The following is a 19,210-nucleotide window of genomic DNA, read 5'->3' on the forward strand; positions in this document are numbered from 1 at the left end:
GGGTCCATTTAGTAGGGACTGGGAGCAGTTTTAAGAAGGACTGCTCACAAGAACTGCTCCCTTCTCAGTAGTTCAAGTGTATTAAGAGGGAGATTGTTCCCCCTTGCCCCCAGCTCCCTTCCTAGGATTGTACCACTTTGGAGAAAGTGAGCATTTTGACAAGTTGTCCTCAAAAGAATTGCTATATTATGCAGCAGTCCTTTCTTTACTAAAATGATAAACTTTGTTTACAGTCCAAAGTAACTTTTGCTAAAAGGATTTAGCATCTTTTACAAAGAGACCCTACCTCCCTTTCTTACACAACTTGGTATTTTAAACGTTGTAAGAAGAGTGAAAAACAGGAAGGAAATAAGTACATCAGTATAACTCTTTGAGATATTTAGCATATTGGTTGGTAAGTGAAGCCCCATATTTTAATGTTACCTGCCTCCCTGTAGTTTCCCAGTTGATTATTCCCAGTTTTTTTGTGTGCTGTCCTAATATAGTGGTATTGATGACTACTCATGTGACTACAGTGCAGACATTGACGTAGTCTATGGCTAATGGGTCTCAAACAGGAAGTATAGTAGGGTCTTAGCTTTTGTCTTTCCTTAGAAATATATCAAAATCCTCACTGACTACATTTGATAGTTATTAACTTTCCTTTATGACATCCTGAGTAGATCCTTATTGTCCTTAGTGGGTTGACTATCTGGAACCTTTGCCTTCCATGTGCTGAAACCTATGAAATAGACTTGCTATTCAGTCTCATTCGAAGAGTTCAGTGTGTGTGTTTTTGTTATGCCTGGTAAAATAAGTCTCTTTGGAAATATTGCTATGGTCCTGAGAAGCAGATTCTTTCATTATTACCATCTATAGTTTGCAGTCATCCACCACCTTGAATCAGTACTCGTATTGTACGTGGTAGAGCCAGCCAAACAGTATGCGTCTAGGAGTTGGACCTCCGTATTGTCATGGAAAGTTAGCATAACCTAAACGCAAGACTGAAAACATGTGAACAGAGTTGTTTTCCTGCAGTTGGAGTGCTTGTCACACAGCTGTATTATTTTTTGCCCACGAATGAGTGTTATATTAAATATAATACATTAAATATGGACAAAATAGTGCCTTGATGTGAAGATGTAAATGTATATACTTGCATTAACGGTACTTTTAAAGATGGCTGTTATCTGTCAAGCATGTATTCGCAACAGCTGAGAATGCAACTGTGAATGCTAGTAAAGAAATCATTAGCAGCTGAAGCATTTCTCTGGAGGGTTAGCAAGGGAGTTTTGGAGCAGGTCTGCAGAAGGCTCACTTTTCTGTTACAGTCCTATGAGCGGAAATCACAAAGCTGTTCTGAGTGCTTTGGGAGGAGTGCAAAGTATGACGTTGGGAGGAGTGCAAAGTATGACGTTGGGAGGAGTGCAAAGTATGACGTTGGGAGGAGTGCAAAGTATGACGTTGGGAGGAGTGCAAAGTATGACGTTGGGAGGAGTGCAAAGTATGACGTTGGGAGGAGTGCAAAGTATGACGTTGGGAGGAGTGCAAAGTATGGCGTTGGGAGGAGTGCAAAGTATGACGTTGGGAGGAGTGCAAAGTATGGCGTTGGGAGGAGTGCAAAGTATGACGTTGGGAGGAGTGCAAAGTATGACGTTGGGAGGAGTGCAAAGTATGACGTTGGGAGGAGTGCAAAGTATGACTTTGAGTGATGAAATGTAACCAGTTGGTTCCTGAAAAGATATGATGGAGTAATTGCAGAGATCTGGAATATGCTGATGGTCATTTAACCCTTAGTGTTGTACACTACTTGTCCATTATGAATGGCAGGAGCATGAACCTAAAAATTAGTGCTAGGAAGACATTCAGTCTCTGAATTATGTTTTTAATAGTGTTATAGGTTAATAGATTGGTACTAGGCTATCGGCCCTAGGGTCTCTATAAGGATAGCCTTAACAATTCCCTGTGTCTTTCTTCCCACAGTATTTACTTCCCTGGACCCCTGTCTAGCAGGGTGACTGACTTGATCCCCGAGGTGAATTTCCTATCTCCCAGCCAATCATCAAGGTTCCTTTTGAAGAGGGCCAAGAAGCGCTGTTCTTGACATGTATGGGCTGTCTCTTCCAGAGTCTGGGGAGTTTCTGGGTCAGGAACCTATCCCTCCATCATGTTTTGTTAATTGTGATGACAAGATTTAGATCCTTGGAGCATGTGTCTCTGAGGGATTGGGATTTCTTTAAGTGTAGCATGTCGAACAGCTCTGGGATTGACATGGCCTTGTATGTTAAGCAGAGATTCCCTCTGAGTAGACGATATGCGACAGAGTATAGGTGGAGGTTTTTTTTAGACTGTCAGCATGGGGCATCTGCTTTAGGCCTGTGATGCTTTTAGTGACGTATTTCTGTGGCCTTTCCAGTTGTTGCAGATGCCTTGAAAGGTACATACCAAACTGGGCATTGTATTCTGTAATGGGTCTAATGAGGGATGAGTACAGTGGGACAATGACCTCCTTTTTTCTGGATGAAAAGCCCTTAGTGATGAGGTGTGCCACATAGAAGGATTTCCTGACTGTTGTGGTGATGTGGTTACCACTGTCCACCTGTGTCCCTAAGTCTCTTATCACACTTTCAGTGTTTAGTGTACTGCCACCTATGTGGTAATTCACAGGTACATGTTTTTTCCCAAAGGGGATAACTATACATTTCTTGGCATTGAGCTTGAGCTCATGGCTCTGGCACCAGGCATCTGTTTCTGTAAGGCCCTTTTGCAGAATATCCACATAATTTGGGGATTCAATAATGGCTCCCAGTTTGCAGTCAGTGTGTTGTGTCCTACGAGAAAAAGGCCATATCCCAAATGAGTTATTAGTATACCTTCAGGCTATGAACCTTGCCATGGGAACCTGTTAATGTTGAAGTCCAGAGCTTAGTTGCATTCTTTTCTTAGCTTGTCGTGTAGATTACATACATGAACATTAAAGGTGAGTGTATGATCAGGATAGTTCTAGAAGCAGGAAGATTTTCTATTATGCAAGGTGCAGTAACCTCTAAGTTGTTTCAGTCAGTTAAGAGAGGTTCTCTGCATGGGAGAGCCTTATGGGGGCTTCTCTCACAAATGCAAGATTCATATTCTGCCAATCTCTTTGTATAGTAGCTATCACCTGGTCTTTCAACCCGCAGCACACTTCATTTAATTGCTTTCCTTGTGCATTTACTTTAGATTAAAGTAGAAATTGCCACGGTTAAAAGGAATCTTGGTTAGGAAGGTTTTTTTTTCCCTCAATGAGGCTGTTAAATGGCTTTTTGGAAGCTTTGAACACTTTACATTCTTTGACACATTTTTATTATATACCTTATAAAGGATTTTATGAAATATGTTAAAAGTGAGGTATATTAAACTAATCCTTTATCCGTTATTGTTACCTTTGTGCTGCAGAATTAAATTTAGCTTCCTTTGAAATCCTGGAGGAAGAGAGACTGAATAAAACTGAGTTATGAAATATTTTAGCATCTCAACCACTGCATATTTTCATAATAAATTTAAGGTAGTTACTGCACTCCTAAGGTTAATATTGACAGGGGTGAAGCTCCCATTTCATTTAATAGTAAGTATGCTTCAATATTTTTGGATCTAGTCCATAAAAATGATTCAATTTTGACTTCCTTCTTGGCCCAACTTGAATAATTTAAATGTGGTTTGTAACTGTTTTAGACTTGCATCCTTTTATTTGTGAAAGAACATTCCTCAAACAAAGCTGAAGTCTTCTGTTTATTGCTTTTTTATTTTTAGTTAAAAAATATCTTTTTTTTTTTCTTCCTCAAGACTAGAGTCACACTGTGAAGGAATCCTTTTGCTATTATAAATAACCAGTTCTTAGTCTTAAAATCTTCTCGTCTTTGGATGTAAAGTATATTATGCTTTGCATTAGATTTTGAGGGTTAGTAATTCTGACATGGAAAACAACTGGCCCCAAGAGGAGAATAATTTTACTCCTAGTTTGGCAGAAGGTATAGACTTTGCGTGGAAAACCAGTACATCACTTGTTTTCTTTTGTAGACATCCTTAACTCACTGTTATTAATTAAGAGCTGTATCTGCAAAACTGTTAGGTAGGTTTGTCTACTCTCAGTGAAGCTATGAAATATTTTCCTTCTGATCAGTCCGAAAAGACATGGGTAAGATGGCTTTTGTTCAGCATGAGACACAATTCAGATGAGTTGGGGCTTGCCAGAATGTAATTAAAAAATGGAGAGATCTGGGTGGGATGAAACCTCTTGTTGTACACAGGAATCGTTGGAGTTTGTTTATTTTATTTTAATTTAACGTTTGTTGACCGGGAAAGTCTGATTAGGACAGAGCCTATTTTCAGTGCTGGCCTGGGGAGAATTGTTCCAGATGCATGTCTTTAGAATTTACTTACAGAGGTCATACTGAGATTCTTGGTGATGTGGCTAAGATTTTTTATACTGTATTTATTTATTTTTTAAATCCAGTTAGTCCTAATGGGCATGTGGCGTATCTTTTCAGGGGAGACATAAGGTGTTGTATACATTGATGATGTTTATTAAAGAGTTCTACAACTCATTAATATAACACTTTGGCAGTACTCTTAGTGGAGCCAGTGAGATCCTTTTAGGAAAATGGAATAAAATTCAACCCTGGGGTCAAAATGGGACACTTGATGTGGCAGGAGCACAGGGGAGTCCTCTCTATGCATTAACAGACAACTGGCCATTATGTAGAGTTGTCTGCATCTCTGTTAAAGCAAATAAAATCATTGTGGTTGGGCGAGATTTCTCTGACCATGCGTTAGTGGCTTTTCACTTTATTTGCTTCATACAGAAAGTACATAATTTTGTATTACTTTGCTATGATGGTTCAGAAAGCTGCTTTTCAAACATTCATTATTCACATAGTCTGTTTACAGCGTACTGGTCTTCCCCTCTTACATGGAGTTGACTGTATGCTGCTTGGCAGGTGCTCTGGATGTAGCATAGTGACCCGCATGAGATTTTAATGCAACAATTGTACTTGCTTTTGCTAGTGTTATGTCAGCTGACGGTACCTGTTAGTTGACGTGGTGAATAGGAAAGTTTGGCGTTGGCTCTGTAGAATGTAAATGTCAAGAAGTTACTTTTAATTAGCAATGAATTGCTGTGTTTCTGGACGGTCACACAATTTACCGGTATGTTATTTTGCTGAAGGTCAAACCTTCTGTTTCTTTTCCATTTTCCTGTAAAACTCGTAGGTGCAAAGAAATGCTAGTATGTTTTTTCCCTCAAACCCTGTTGTCTTGATATTTTTTTCCTCCATATTATCACATTTTATATTCATTGCCATACACGTCTCCCTGGCAGTTCATTAAGCACTTTATTTTAACTGAGGCCTGTTTAAAGGTGTTCTTGTAGGCAGCTACTTTGTAAAAGTAGTTTGAAGACACAGCAGGTGATAAAAGGCAGCTTGTAACACTATTTACCTCTTTGACAAGGAGTAAACTCCCAAACACGTTTCCTTATATCCTTAATCTACATCACTCAGTAAACATTTTCTACCATTGCCTTTCTAAGTCCTTATGGAACGTATCCACACATTACGACTTCTTGCAGTTCATTACATTTAGCCATGTATTTTGTTATTAAATGCTTGTACCCTTGATAACCTCACCACCCCCAAAATGGGGGAAAAAGCAAACCACTGTTTGGGGGGGGGGGTCACTTGTAACTGCAATAAATAGGGTGCAAAGTAGAGGAGAAAAAACCCAAAAGGGAATAGCAGACCAGTTCTGAAAATGCTGGCAAGGGTCCCCAAGGAGACAGACTCTCTGAAAGGAGTCTTGGTGGGGCAAATGAGAATGATGAAGGAAATACAAGCTGGGTACAATGATTTTAAATGAAGGCTATATAAAATGGAATTGCAGCTGACAACTTGCCTTTTGGAACATGGATAAGCAGGTAAACCAGTTATGAAGGGGGGGGGGGTCTCCACATTACTGGCATCCCACATTGTCTGTGATCATGGGCTGAGAGAATTTTTTTCCCTGCTTAATCCTTCCAAAGTACTGGATCAGGGGTAGAAAAGGGTTCACCAGATGGGAAGAAGTCCACCACTGAGGCTTGTCTAGGTAAATGTTCTGCTTCTCGCACTTCTGTTTGCTTTATAAGAAGAGAGGGGAAAAAATGTGCGACACATTTGCCAACAGCTTGGAACAGCCAATTGTGTACATAAGTGCTTCTTTTCAGGGGAAGCCCAGGAGTAGTGCCATCTAGTGAAGTGGGATCACACAGTAGACAAATGAAGGCCAAAGGAATCAAACCCTGCACTGAAGGAAGCAGCTAATCAACAGCTCATACACTAAGTACCAGACAAATTGTTATAACCCAACACAGTCCATTTCACACCATGTTCCTGCAAAAAAAAAAAAAAAATTAATTTAAAATTAATCATTAAAATATTAACATTAAATTTGTACTCTTTCTGCTGTCCGGTTTATTCACTGCCATATAATAAACACACAGTCAGTAGCCAATAAAACAAGGAAACCAAGGATTGTACCCCAAGAACATGAATCATTTGGTAATGCTTCTGTTCATTACAATAGATTTTTCCTTGTATACCGTAACTACTCTGGAATGGAGAAATAAAGTATTTGCACAAACGTGCAGATGTGACCATCAGTTACAGCTCCTTATATTTGTACGCTCAAATGTTTGTAATCGAATGAATGAACAAACAAATACTCAAATGATTGAAAAGACTATTTCAACTTGTTGCAGTGAGAGCCATAGAGTGCAACCCATTTCACCCCCAAGCCCATACTCACCCAATCTCTTGGCTCAAGAAAACCGTGACAATGTTCCAAAACGAGGAATATGTTTTAGGTATTTGACTTGTTTACGCAGAAAGTTGTTTGTGTAACATGTTTTACGTTTGCAAGCATTTTCTGAGGAGTATGGAATCTAAAACTCATATCTGTCATTGTTTAGTGACCACAGTCCACAACATTTTACTAAAGTCATAAATTGTGTAAGAAGCAGACTACAAATATGAAGAAAAATCAGCAACAGTTTAGAACCGTGCCCTTTGCATACTCATGTACACACATGACCATAAGTTACAGCTACTTGTATAACATTGTATGATAGTGCATATTAAGATCAACTGAATGAATAAATCCGTAAATAATGGCATGTAAATGTATCTTGGCCTGTTTTTGTCAGCCATACAGTGCAACCAGTTGCAGCTTTATTCTGCTCTCTAAACCTTTTATTTCAAGAATCTGAGGCAGGGCCCCAGGAAAAAAGGAACATGTTTTAAATATTTATTTTATACTTGGTTGTTACAGTAACAAACTTGGCATTAGCAAGCATTTGCTGAACAATAGAGTCTGAAACTGACATGGCGGTCGTCATTCAGTTACTGCAGTCTACATCAGTTTTCCTGAAAGCCGCATGTTTTGCAAGGAACAGATCAAAATACCTCTCAATCTCTTGCTCAATAATTCCGGAAAACGACAAAAAGAATCAGATGGACAAAAACATAAAAGGGACTATTTTAAAATATTTTCTTTTATGTAATTTTAAACTAGGAAAACCCACTGGAGAAAGTGCCACTTTTCAGGGGCCACTCAGGAGTACTGTCCATACCTCTCATCCTTTTAGAGCAAGAAATCTGGACAAAGCCATAAATAATGGGGGGACAAAGGACCAAAAATAGGGACAATTTTTAATTATTGCTCTTACAAACCTAGAAAGTAAACAGAGTAACAGGCTTTGCATTAGCATGAATTTTCTGAAGGGTATGAAGTCTGGAACTCAAATGTCTGTAATTACTTTCTGAATTAAGTTTTCAGTGATTTGCCAATAAAACCACAATTTTATGAAAAATGGACCAAAAATATGAGGCAGAAATCTGGACTTTCTGCAAAAATCAGTGTAGTCGAGAGGTATGGTACCACCGTCTGAGCGACTTGCCAGAAGTCGCACATTAGGCAAATGGAGGTGGAAGGATTCAAATACTGTACATTTTGACTAAAGGAAGCAGTTTAACAGCTATTTTATTTTCTGAGTGATAAGTATGAAACTCTTATGATTAGCATTACTGACAGATTGTAATTCCGAGTGATTTGCCTGAAGAAAAAAAGGGGTTTTCACCTGGTCAGCCCACTGGATGGATTTGCCCTTTTCAGCAGTTACCCAAGAGTACTGTCTGGTTAAGTGACTTGTTCAGAGTTGTACAGCAGGCACTTGAAGGTAGAAGGAATCAAACCTTGTGCCCTGGGCACGGGAAGCAACTCCAGAGTTTGTCCTGTTCACTGTCTGCCCGACTAGTTAATGAGGAACAGGGCATAATAAAGTCAGAGAAGTTCTACTAAAATCAAACACAGATAAGAGGCAGGGTGCTTTAATTCACTTAGTTAACAGAACAACAGGATGTGATATTGTTAATCCTCATTCATTCCTTACGCATGGGTATCGGTTCCGACCTCGGAACCGAGCCGGCCATTTTCCAAGCTCGCGTCAGCTTCAAACTCTCGAGCTAAACTCTTACCCACAGTCCCCCTCTCCCCTTTACCTCAGATTTCGTTTGCCACGTTGCCATTCGGTCGTGTCAAGCTACTTCTCTTGAGCTAAGTACAGTTATTTGTTGTTTAATAGTTTTTCAGGTTACTTTTCTGTCAGAAAAGTTTATATTTCATTGTCTCTTACCCTATCGCATCTAGTGTATATAATTTCTTCAGGTTTTTCTGCTCCTTTCTTTACTACTTTTACCGCGAGGTATCTCTTTACCATCGTTGGTATTCCTTCCCCGTTTTTTTCCCCATACCTTCGGGTAATCACTTGTACCATTGCTAGTACCTTTTCTACTAATTAATTTGCTGTCATGGCAGATAAGAAAGATAGTCCTGGGTTTAAGCGGTGTTCTGATTGTGGACACAAACTACCTACTTCTGATGCACACTCTTTGTGTGTTTATTGTTTGGGAGCTTCCCATTTGTCTGTTGACCCACCCTGTACTATTTGTGAGAACTTTTCTAATAGAACCTTGTTGGAAAGGAAAAACAAGCTGTTACTGAAAGGAAAAACAAGCTGTTACTGAAAGGACTTCTTAAATCTCCCTTTTCATTGGCTATTTCTGGGTCGGAGGCCTCAACCCCTCCTAGAGCCCATAAGAAAATCTTGGATGTTCCTACTAAGGCTAAATCTTTGCCTTCGTCCCCGGCTGGGGACTCCTGCCAACCAAAACCTAAAAAGGCTAAAGTTTTGGCTCTGGAGCTCACTCAGTCAGCCCCAGTGCTTTCGGTGCCTAGACCTTTGGCTCCATTAGTGATCTCAGCTCTGTCTTCTCCTGCAGCCTTCACTATTTCGGCACCAAGGGGCTCCTCGGTTCAGACTATTACCATGGTATTGGCACCGACCGTCCAGTTGGCGCAGACGTTGACTTCTTTGACTCCGAGATCTTCCTCTGAACCAACTCCTTTATTGTTGACTCAAGTTTTGTCGCTTCCAGCTTCGGCACTGACAACCACTTCGGCACCGATCCCTGTGTCGGTGCAGACCATGACCTCGGCACCGATGACTTCTTCTGTGCAGACAACCATAGTCCAGTCTCTCTCTGCACCGTTGTCCTTGGTGCGGACAGATGAGATGGGCACCGAGTTTGCCTCTTCTGTGGACAGGCCTGTTTCTCCCTCAGTCTCCATGAGGTCCACTAGAAGCCTTTCCGAACATGATGTGTTGCGTCTTATGGATCAGGTGCTCTTGGCTAGAGGTATCCCACCCATCAGGAACTATCCTTCCTTGGGAGGTGATCACCTGTCTCCAAAGACCCCTTCTTATTCTCCTCCTTCATTGATTTTGAAGTCCATGGATATAGAACACCCCCTCTGCGGTCCCCTTTATGGATCTCACTAAGGAACCGTAGTTGCCTTCATGGCCGGAAAGTTTTGCTACGACCCAAGGATGTCAGTTGTGACATGCATAGTTTGCTGCTCCACAGCCATCCAGGGACTCCGGGTCGGCAGGCTGAGCCACTTAGGGGAGGGGTGACCCCTGTCCTAGACATGCACTCCTCTTCGGGTGGACCAGCCTTCCAACTGATGGAGAAGGCTTTCGCTGCTGCTGGCAATACTGGACTGTCTATACCTCCACCCTCCTCTGGTACACTGGTTTCACAAGTCGCACCTAGCGGACACCGGGTGCAAGGGCCTCAGGACATATTCCCACAGTAATCCCCTTTTCCGCTGTCTTCTCCAGCTTCTCTCACTGAGGAGGTCCACCGGAAAAGTTTGTGTAAGAGGAAGCACATGGGACACTACAGAGTTCGATGAGGGGGAAGGATCCCCTCGGTCACCCTCTGAGGTATCCTTTGGTGATATCCTCGAAATCCTGAAACAGAGAGGTGACTGGCAGTCCTCTAATCCGACTTCTGAGGAATCTGTGTTCCTGCAGGCCTTTTGTTCCCGGCCCCCTACCTTCTGGGTTACTCCACCTGCCGATGAACTTGTCCGGCTCATCGTGCAGCATGCTTGGAAGGCTCGTGATACCGTCGAAGCTATTCACCGGAGGCCAAATAAGATTTTTGTCCCCTCCTCCCTATGGTCCAAAGGTCTTTCTGTGGATGCTTTGGTGGTGGCAGCTGCAACAAAAAAGGATCTGGCAGAAGAAGAAAGCCAAACTGTCCATCTGCCTAACAGAGTCCCGGGCCCTGGACAGGATAGGGAAGCGCACCCTTGCTTCAGCGACCTTTACTATAAGGTCCCTGAATTATATGGCACATTTTACCAGGCTTCAAAGGGATCTGATTTCTGAGCTCTCTGAAACCTTGGCTGGTGCCGTGTCTGATGAGGTCCATGACAGTGGCCTCTCAACTGGCCACCATTGAATTTATATCTAACTCCTCTATGCGACTGATATCTCACGCATCAGAAGGAGCAACTAGAGCAGCGGGTTCAGCTGCGGTCTTAAGACGACACGTCTGGATGTGCTTGTGCAATTTTGCGGAACCCTTTAAGGCTTCCTTTCTTAACGCTCCTATTGAGGCCTCCTCGTTGTTTGGGCCCAAAGTTAAAAACACACTGGCCAGATGTGAACAGGACGGTAAGACCCTTTCTGCCATAGGTGTCCATCATTCTTTCCCTCAACGTACTTTCTCCCAAAACCAAGAGTGGGAAGATATGGTTATAGAAATCTCAGGGTCCTTTCCGTGACACACATGCCCCAGAGGCAAAGGGGGAACCTTACAGGGAAGACTCTCCTTTTGGGGCAGAGGGGGTCCGCATAGCCAGGGCTCCAGGGATTCTTTCCTTGGTCAATCCTACCAGCATTCCTGAAGAGTGGTCCAACTCCTTTCCTCTGGAGGTGATTGGGGGATGTTTCTCCTTGTACCCTTCTGCCTGGCTAACCATCACCACCGATTCTTGGGTACAAAGGATTATAACCAGAGGTTATCATATCCCCTTCGGTCTTTGTCCTGCCCCTTCAAAAAACCTTCCCGATGTTCCACCCAGTCAGAGCGAAGCAGCAGCACTAGAGATAGAAAAGCTGCTAAGAAAGAGAGTCATCCAAATAGTCCCTCCAGACCAGTTAGGATCCGGATTCTACTCAAGACTATTTTTGGTGCCAAAGAAAACCGGGGACTGGAGACCAATTTTGGATCTTAGTGTATTGAACAAGTTTGTGAGAGTACAAAAATTCCGGATGGTCACAATACAGTCTGTCCTCCCGCTTTTGGAAAAAGACGATTGGATGTGCTCGATAGATCTTCAAGATGTGTACTACCACATAAAAGTGGGCAGGCCATCAAGAAGATTTCTGCGCGGGAGCCAGTCACTACCAGTTTAGAGTACTGCCCTTCGGACTCTCTACAGCCCCCAGAGTGTTCACAAAGTGCATGGCAGTTGTCACAGCTCACTTGCGACTTCAAGGATTCCAGGTGTTTCCATACCTAGACGACTGGCTCATTTCTGCCCCCACCAGACATCTACTGGAAAAAGCCTTGGCATACTCTCTCCTCATTGCTCAAAGGCTAGGCATAACCATAAACTGGCAAAAATCCAATCTCACCCCATCTCAGTCGACATAATTCATAGGGGTTATCTTGGACACAAAAAACTGCACATCTGCTATTCCAGAGCACAGAATTCTAAGGATAAAGCAACAACTAATTCCAATCCCTTCAAGGGAAAAATCCACAGTTCACTCGGTTCTACAGCTGTTGGGTTCCATGGCAGCCTCCATCACCATTGTTCCCCTGGCCAGGTTTCACATGAGGCTTCTACAATGGCTACTGCTCACCCAATGGTATCCTTTTCAGCATCCTCTTTCAGCCATGATTCGAGTAACCCACAGGTAAAAACAGGATTTAAATTGGTGGATGACGTACAATCCGTCACAATGGTCTTGCGCCTTTTCTCCCCAGCAAACCAAGGCCACAGTGACCACGGACGCCTCCCTGATGGGGTGGGGGGGCTATTTTAGGGACAGACGGTCCAAGGCACTTGGTCCGAACTGGAGGCCCATCTGCATGTAAATGTTCTAGAGCTGAGGGCGGTGCTTCTGGCGTTGCAAGCATTCCATCCCCTGCTGCCGTCTGGGACAATTGCGATTCAATCAGACAACATGGCGGTGGTCTGGTAAGTCAACAAGCAAGGTGGAACCAAATTTTACCCCCTTTGTCGAGAGGCCATGAGGATATGGCAATGGGCGATGGCTACCAACAGATTTCTTCTAGCAACGCACATTCCCGGGAGTTCCAGTGTGATAGCAGACAGACTCAGCAGGTGCATTCTTCAACCTCACGAGTGGTCCCTGAATCCCTTGATAGCGGCAGAGATCTTCCACTGCTGGGGCCGTCCTTGCTGCGACCTCTTTGCATCCCCGACCAACTACAAATGCAGCAACTACTTTGCCCTGATTCCCCCTCCGGGACAGTCACCCAGGGACGCTCTTGTCCACGATTGACCCTAGGGTATTCTTTATGCATTTCCACCCTTTTCCCTCATTCCCCAGTTTCTGAAGAAAGCCCGTCGGTTGAAGAGCAAGGTGATCCTCATAGCACCATATTGGCCTCGACAGATTCGGTTCCCCTTCCTTTGGCCTCACCTACTAGATCAACCATGGATTCCCCATCCAACACCGGAGTTGATCTCACATCCGCAGAACCTGATTCATCCCAACTTGAACAGCCTGAAGCTCACAGCTTGGCATTCCCTTGATCGCCAGGCAGAATGATCTTTCTTTACCAGTACGTGATATTCTCATTGCTTCTCATAAGTCTTCCACTAGAATTACTTATCTGAGCAAGTGGAAAAGATTTACCTGTTGGCTGAAAGATAAACAAGTAGACCCCTTTTCAGCACCAGTGTCTGTAATACTAGACTATCTGGCCGACCTTTTTCAATCTAGTCTATCGGCCTCTACCATTAGAGTTCATTTGGCTGCAATTTCTAATTTTCATGAGGGTGTCCAAGATTCCTCCCTTATGTCCCATAAAAGAGGAATAAGACCTTCATAAAAGGTGTGAATCATCTGAAGCCACCTTTTAGAGAACCTATTCAACCATGGGATTTATCATTAGTTCTACAAGCTCTGACAATGTCACCTTTCGAACCAGCCTCTTCTTGCGACCTCAAGTATTTGTCGGTCGTGGAAAACCTTGTTTTTGGTCGCCATTACTTCTGCCAGACGTATTTCTGAGCTTCAAGCTTTATGTATCAAGAGTCCATACTTGATTTTTCATAGATAGTGTCTCTGAGAATTAATCCATCATTTTTGCCTAAAGTGATCTCTGAAATGTCCATTAATCAAACCATTGAATTGCCAGTTTTCTTTCCCAATCATTCAAACAGAGGAGAGTATTGCCTACATACCCTAGATATCCACAGGCAAATCCGTTTTTACTTAAACAGGACTAAACCCTTTTGTAAATCTGACCAGTTATTTTTGGCCTTTTCTGGACCTAGATTAGGATCCGCTGTTGCCAAGGTCACATTAGCTAAATGGTTGAAGGACGGTGTGACCTTCATTTATACACAACGCAATATCTCGTTGCCTAATACCATGAAAGCTCATTCAACAAGGTTGGTGGCAACTTCTGCTGCCTACCATGCCAGAGCTTCTTTACATGACATCTGTGCAGCTGCAACGTGGGCTACGCCTCATACCTTCATCAGTCATTGCAAATTGGATTTGGCCTTCAGGGGAAGAGCATCTATTGGTTCTATGGTGCTCAGGAATGTCCTTCCATGAGAGCCTTCCAGGAATAGAGGTAGCTGGGAACTCTGTCCCATGCGTAAGGAATGAACAAGGATTAACAATATCAGATAAAGAAGTTATGTTTTATCATAACGTTCCATCTGTATTGTTGATCCTCGTTCAGTCATTATGACCCTCCCTCCTTCCCCCTCCTGTGGTTTCTAGTGGATCTCACCATCCGGTTCTCTTAGGTTATTTGAACAGAGGTAGCCTCTACCTTCTTTGACTTACAAACTCAGTCTGAGGTAACAGGGAGAGGGGGATTGTGAGTAATAGTTTAGCTCGAGAGTTTGAAGCTGACGCGAGATTGGAAAATGGCCGGCATGGTTCCGAGGTTGGAACCGATACCCATGCGTAATGACTGAACTAGGATCAACAATACAGATGGAACGTTATGGTAAGACATAACTTCTTTTTTTTGTATCTACATGAATTTTCTGAAGAACAATAACTACAAAGCTCTAATGACTGTCATTATTCACTGACTGTAATCCTCTGTTAGTGTAGATGATTAAGACGCTCAGCATTTTGTAAGCTGTTTCCTGTAGTGAAGGGTGCAGGGTTGGATTCTTTTTACATCCATTTTTTCTAATCTCTGACTTGGAGCAAATCTCTAAACCAGACAGATCTCTTGGGTTGCCCCTGTAACTGGTTAAAAAAAAAAAAAAAGAGGCAAAATATTCGTATGCATTTTTTGAATAATCAGTAAGGGACTATTACACTCTGATTGGCATTATTGAGTTGACTGTAATCCTCTTAAGTGATTTACTGAAAATTCTTTAAGAGGGGCTCTCTGAGGTAAAAGGGTCCAAGGTCCCAATTCTGCTGTGAGCAACCTGGAGGCAAGGTAAAGCAATAATGGTTTTGGGTGAGTGAAAAACCTGGGTCCTTTGAGAGTGAAACGTCCTTTCAAGGAATAAACACACAGAGAAAAGCAGCAATGGCTTTTTCCAAAAAAAGACTGTGCTGTACCAGCTTTTCTGTTCTGAGTGTGTTACGTTCCAAGAATTTGCATTCATTGGCTGAGATGGTTTACAGTCGTGCCAGTAAAAGGGACTGGAGTTGATAGCAGTTAAAACAGAGCAGCCAGGTTATCGAGTATAGATGATTTAAGTAGGAAATGGACAGTTTTTGATTTTAATGTTTTATGGGGACCCCCTTCCAGTACTAGACTCTCTGCATCTGCCTGGGTCATCTTGTGCTGGATCTGGCCGTGACTGTGGCAACCCAGTAATGGCTCTGAGTAGCCTATTTTCCCATACATGGATGATTGATTCCAATCTCTCCCTTCAGTTTAGGAACTGGTATGTCCATAATCCTGATATTCCACTCCCTAGCAATCATAGTCAGTCTTGCAAAATCACAGCTGATCAACTCACAGCTGCTCATATTCATTGTGAATGTTATGCTTCCTACAATTCAAGGCATCATTGCTTCTAACTTCACTAAAAGTCTCAGACCATTTGTCTCAAGGTTTTGTCCTTTTAGTGTCCCATGGTGCCCTATATGAATCACTAAGTGAGGGTGGTTCACCGAATGCTAAGAGTACAGTGCTCTCTGACTGCATATGTAGTGTCCTGCCTAGTTTGGGTCTCCAGAGGTTACTGGAAGCTTTTAAAATGAATACTCTGCCCCACTTTATCTGATGACATTCATTTACCCACACCCTTGATGTCAGTCACCCCTAACAGATCAGCCCTAGGGTAAAGGCATTACAGTGGTCAGTTGGCTCAAGTCATCTGGACATTTTTGAAGGAAAGATGCACATAAACATTTCTGAAATGAGGGTGGTCCTGATCCCCCATTCCTTTCAGTAGTCTCCCAGTTAGTAATTGCTATTTACTTAGACAACAGAGCAGTGGTTTTGTACATCAACAAAAGAAAAGAAAACCCTGACTAACCTGTCATTACTGCTACTAATATCTTTTCTAGCTGTTCTCTCTCCATTAAATTAATATTCTGTAGTGCAGTGGAAAGATATAAAAAGAAAGCATATAATAAAAACCTGGATAATATTTTTTAGCCACTAGCACATGTATATATCTTGCTGTAAACTTTGCATATAGTTTTATGATATGTACTGTTAAATGCATAAAATATCTTCAATGACTACTTGTTTTTTTTTTGTAACAATTACTTATTGTCTGTATCTGTCTTGGAGCTTTTCCTCCCTGGGCCTCTACTGAAAATGGACATGTATCCAGCTAGACTAGCCCGGTCAACAAATTTAAAATAAAATAAATAAATAATAATTCTTGTGCCAAGGAGCCAAGAGAGAAAGTGTAAGAATTATTGTTGACCACTTACTTTCTGGTAGCATACCGCATTCCAGCAGAGTCCAGTTTTTTTAGTAGATGAGCTCAGCCATTGCCTGCCCTGGCCTTGTGTGGTCTCTTAATCTCATGGGGACTATAAATAACAAGGGCAGACATTACTTCTGCCTCATTCCTACATTAGGAGAACCCCTAAGGGACATTTTGATCCAGAAGTGGCCCTTTTGACTATGTTTGCTTTTCCCTTAGTTTCCGTGATGACAAAACTTCTAAAAAAAATCAGACAGCAAGATTTTCAATGAAGAACAAAACTGCCTGGTGGACATCCACCATAAACAGGTTATACAATGGGAGAAAGAAATTGCTGTCTAAGAGCAGGAAGGAACAGTCCCATAATTGGAAGCACTCCCTCCTCTGCTTAAATAAGCAAGTAAGACACCTTGTAAAGCAATCTAAAGCGAACTATGAATCCAAATTAGCCTCCATAGCAAAGGGTAGCCATAATGCATTCTTTAGCTACATCCGTAACCTCAAATGAAAAGCCCAGATTTGAAATAGCCAGCCTGCTAGCAGATAGGTTCAGTGAGAACTTCTCTCCCTTGTCCCCACCACATATGCCAAAAAGCATACCTACCAGCTGTTCTCCAGCTGTTATCTCTAAGGAGCAGATCTCGGATGCCCATTTCAAAGCCAAAACCAGCCTCTATGAGACCTGACAACATTCCTGGCTATGTTCTAAATAGATTAAAATGGAAATTAGCTGCACCACTGGGCATTCTCTTCAGCCACAGCCTAAGTACTGATTATTTCCCTGTGGAGTGGAAAACATCTACTGGCATCCCTTTACATAAAGGGGTACATCCACTGACCTTGGGAACTATAAACCCATAAGCATGACTAGCCTTATCTGCAAGGCCTTGGAGAGAATCATCATGGACCTCATCGACAGAAGTATAGGAGACCTCCAAACACTTGACCTCAACCCCTTTTGGTTTCGTAAAATGGAGATCGTGCCTATTGAATTTGGTGGATGACTTCGAGACACTCACCAAAGCCCTGGCCGAAGGTTAAGCTGTGCATATGGCCTACCTAGACTTAGCCAAAGCCTTTGACACTATTCCCCACTCTGGCATCATTGATAAACTCACCTAGGTGAGAGTTAACCCATATATTGTCAGGTGGGTTGTAAACTGGCTCACTAATAGAACACACACAGTCAAAATAGGGGACTCCACTTCCACCAGCAAACCCATAACTAGTGGTGCTCCACAAGGTTCGCTGCTGGGACCCCTATTATTTGGAATCTACTTTTCAGATGTACAGGCAAAAACAAAATGTCTATGGCTGACATTTTGCTGATGAATGCAAACTAGGAGTGGTCATTGAGTCTCCATGCAATGTCGACATCCTACAAGAGAGTCTTACACAGACCAATGATTGGCGCCAAAGTCATGGGCTCAAACTAAATGCAAAAAAAATGCATAATCAACCCCTATGGCAAGGGTGACATCCCTGCAGATTACCACATTAATAACAATACCTTAAGGACCCAGTCTGTGGTGAGAGATTTGGGCACACAGAAGGACAGCAAGTCTTCTTTCGACCACCATGTCTCTACAGTGGTAAAGGCATTGCTTCCAGAAAAAGAGGTCATGAGGCCCCCCCTGTATTCTTCCCTCATCAGGCCAATAGTACAGTATAATGCTCCCTTTGGTATGTAACTTACCAGGCACCTCCAGCAATTGGAGAGACCTCAGAGGTTTATTACAAAGAAAATTCAAGGCTTTCAGTACATGTCATATGTTGACAGATTGAAAACCCTCTCTCTCTACTCTGTGTCGTACATATTACACAGAGTTGATCTGTGCCTTGCATTTAAGACAAGTCTCAGATCCTGCCTTGATGGAAATGCTGCCCATTCATAAGTCAAATGGTACTCATTGCACTCACTCTAGGGACCTTAATCTAGTATGTGACATCAACAGAACTTGCTGGAGATACAGATTAGTTTCCCCAAAGGTTTCCTCTCCTCTGGAACAAACTTCCACTTCAGGTGAGGTAGAGCCTTTTGTTGACCTATTTAAGGTTAATGTGGATGATTAGATGGGTAACCATAAATTCAACCTGGGGTGGGTATCGTTTGCATCCCTCCTGGATAGGGGCATTAGGTGTTGATTTAGCTCTGCTTGATGCATCGATACTCTAGAGAAATGGGTTAGAACTTAGTTAGGCTTGTAAGGGCCCTAGGGCCTTTAGCCTAGTAACCTCCTATGATCCTATAAGGTCTGTAACTCAGTATTGTCCTTGGCAGATATTTTTTTCCCTTCTCTCTCTCTGTGCATGGAGAGGCCTGAACCATTGCAATCAGCCAAGGCATTCCTAACTCACCCATCAGTTAAGTTGCATCCAAACCTAAATTTCCTCCTGCCTTGCCTCCCTCCCTCCTTGCAATAGTAGCTAACAAAATGTCCTTTACAAGAGCAGTAAGTCTCCACTTCACAGAAAACAATTACTTGGAAAACATAATGGCAAATCAACTATTTTTTTTTGGTTTTGATCACTGTCTATGGCAGAACCATAGCTAGATCATCAGGCACCCCATGCAATTCCAGACCAGTGCCCCCTCAACTCAAAGATGACGACCAATAAAAAGAAAAAAAAAAACTTCTGCAGTCTGAAACTGTAACAGGCTACATGCTTCAAATGT

General features: G+C 42.5%; 1 protein-coding gene across 1 annotated transcript in view; it reads left to right on the plus strand.

Annotated features, from left to right (window-relative positions):
* The window catches only part of BOP1 (BOP1 ribosomal biogenesis factor), a 1,722,797-nt gene that overhangs the window by 1,038,574 nt on the left and 665,013 nt on the right, over positions 1-19,210 (plus strand). The gene's annotated exons all lie outside the window — the stretch shown is intronic.

This window comes from Protopterus annectens, chromosome 3.part1, assembly GCF_019279795.1.
Source record: "Protopterus annectens isolate FY-2018-M chromosome 3.part1, PAN1.0, whole genome shotgun sequence".
Taxonomy (NCBI): domain Eukaryota; kingdom Metazoa; phylum Chordata; order Ceratodontiformes; family Protopteridae; genus Protopterus; species Protopterus annectens.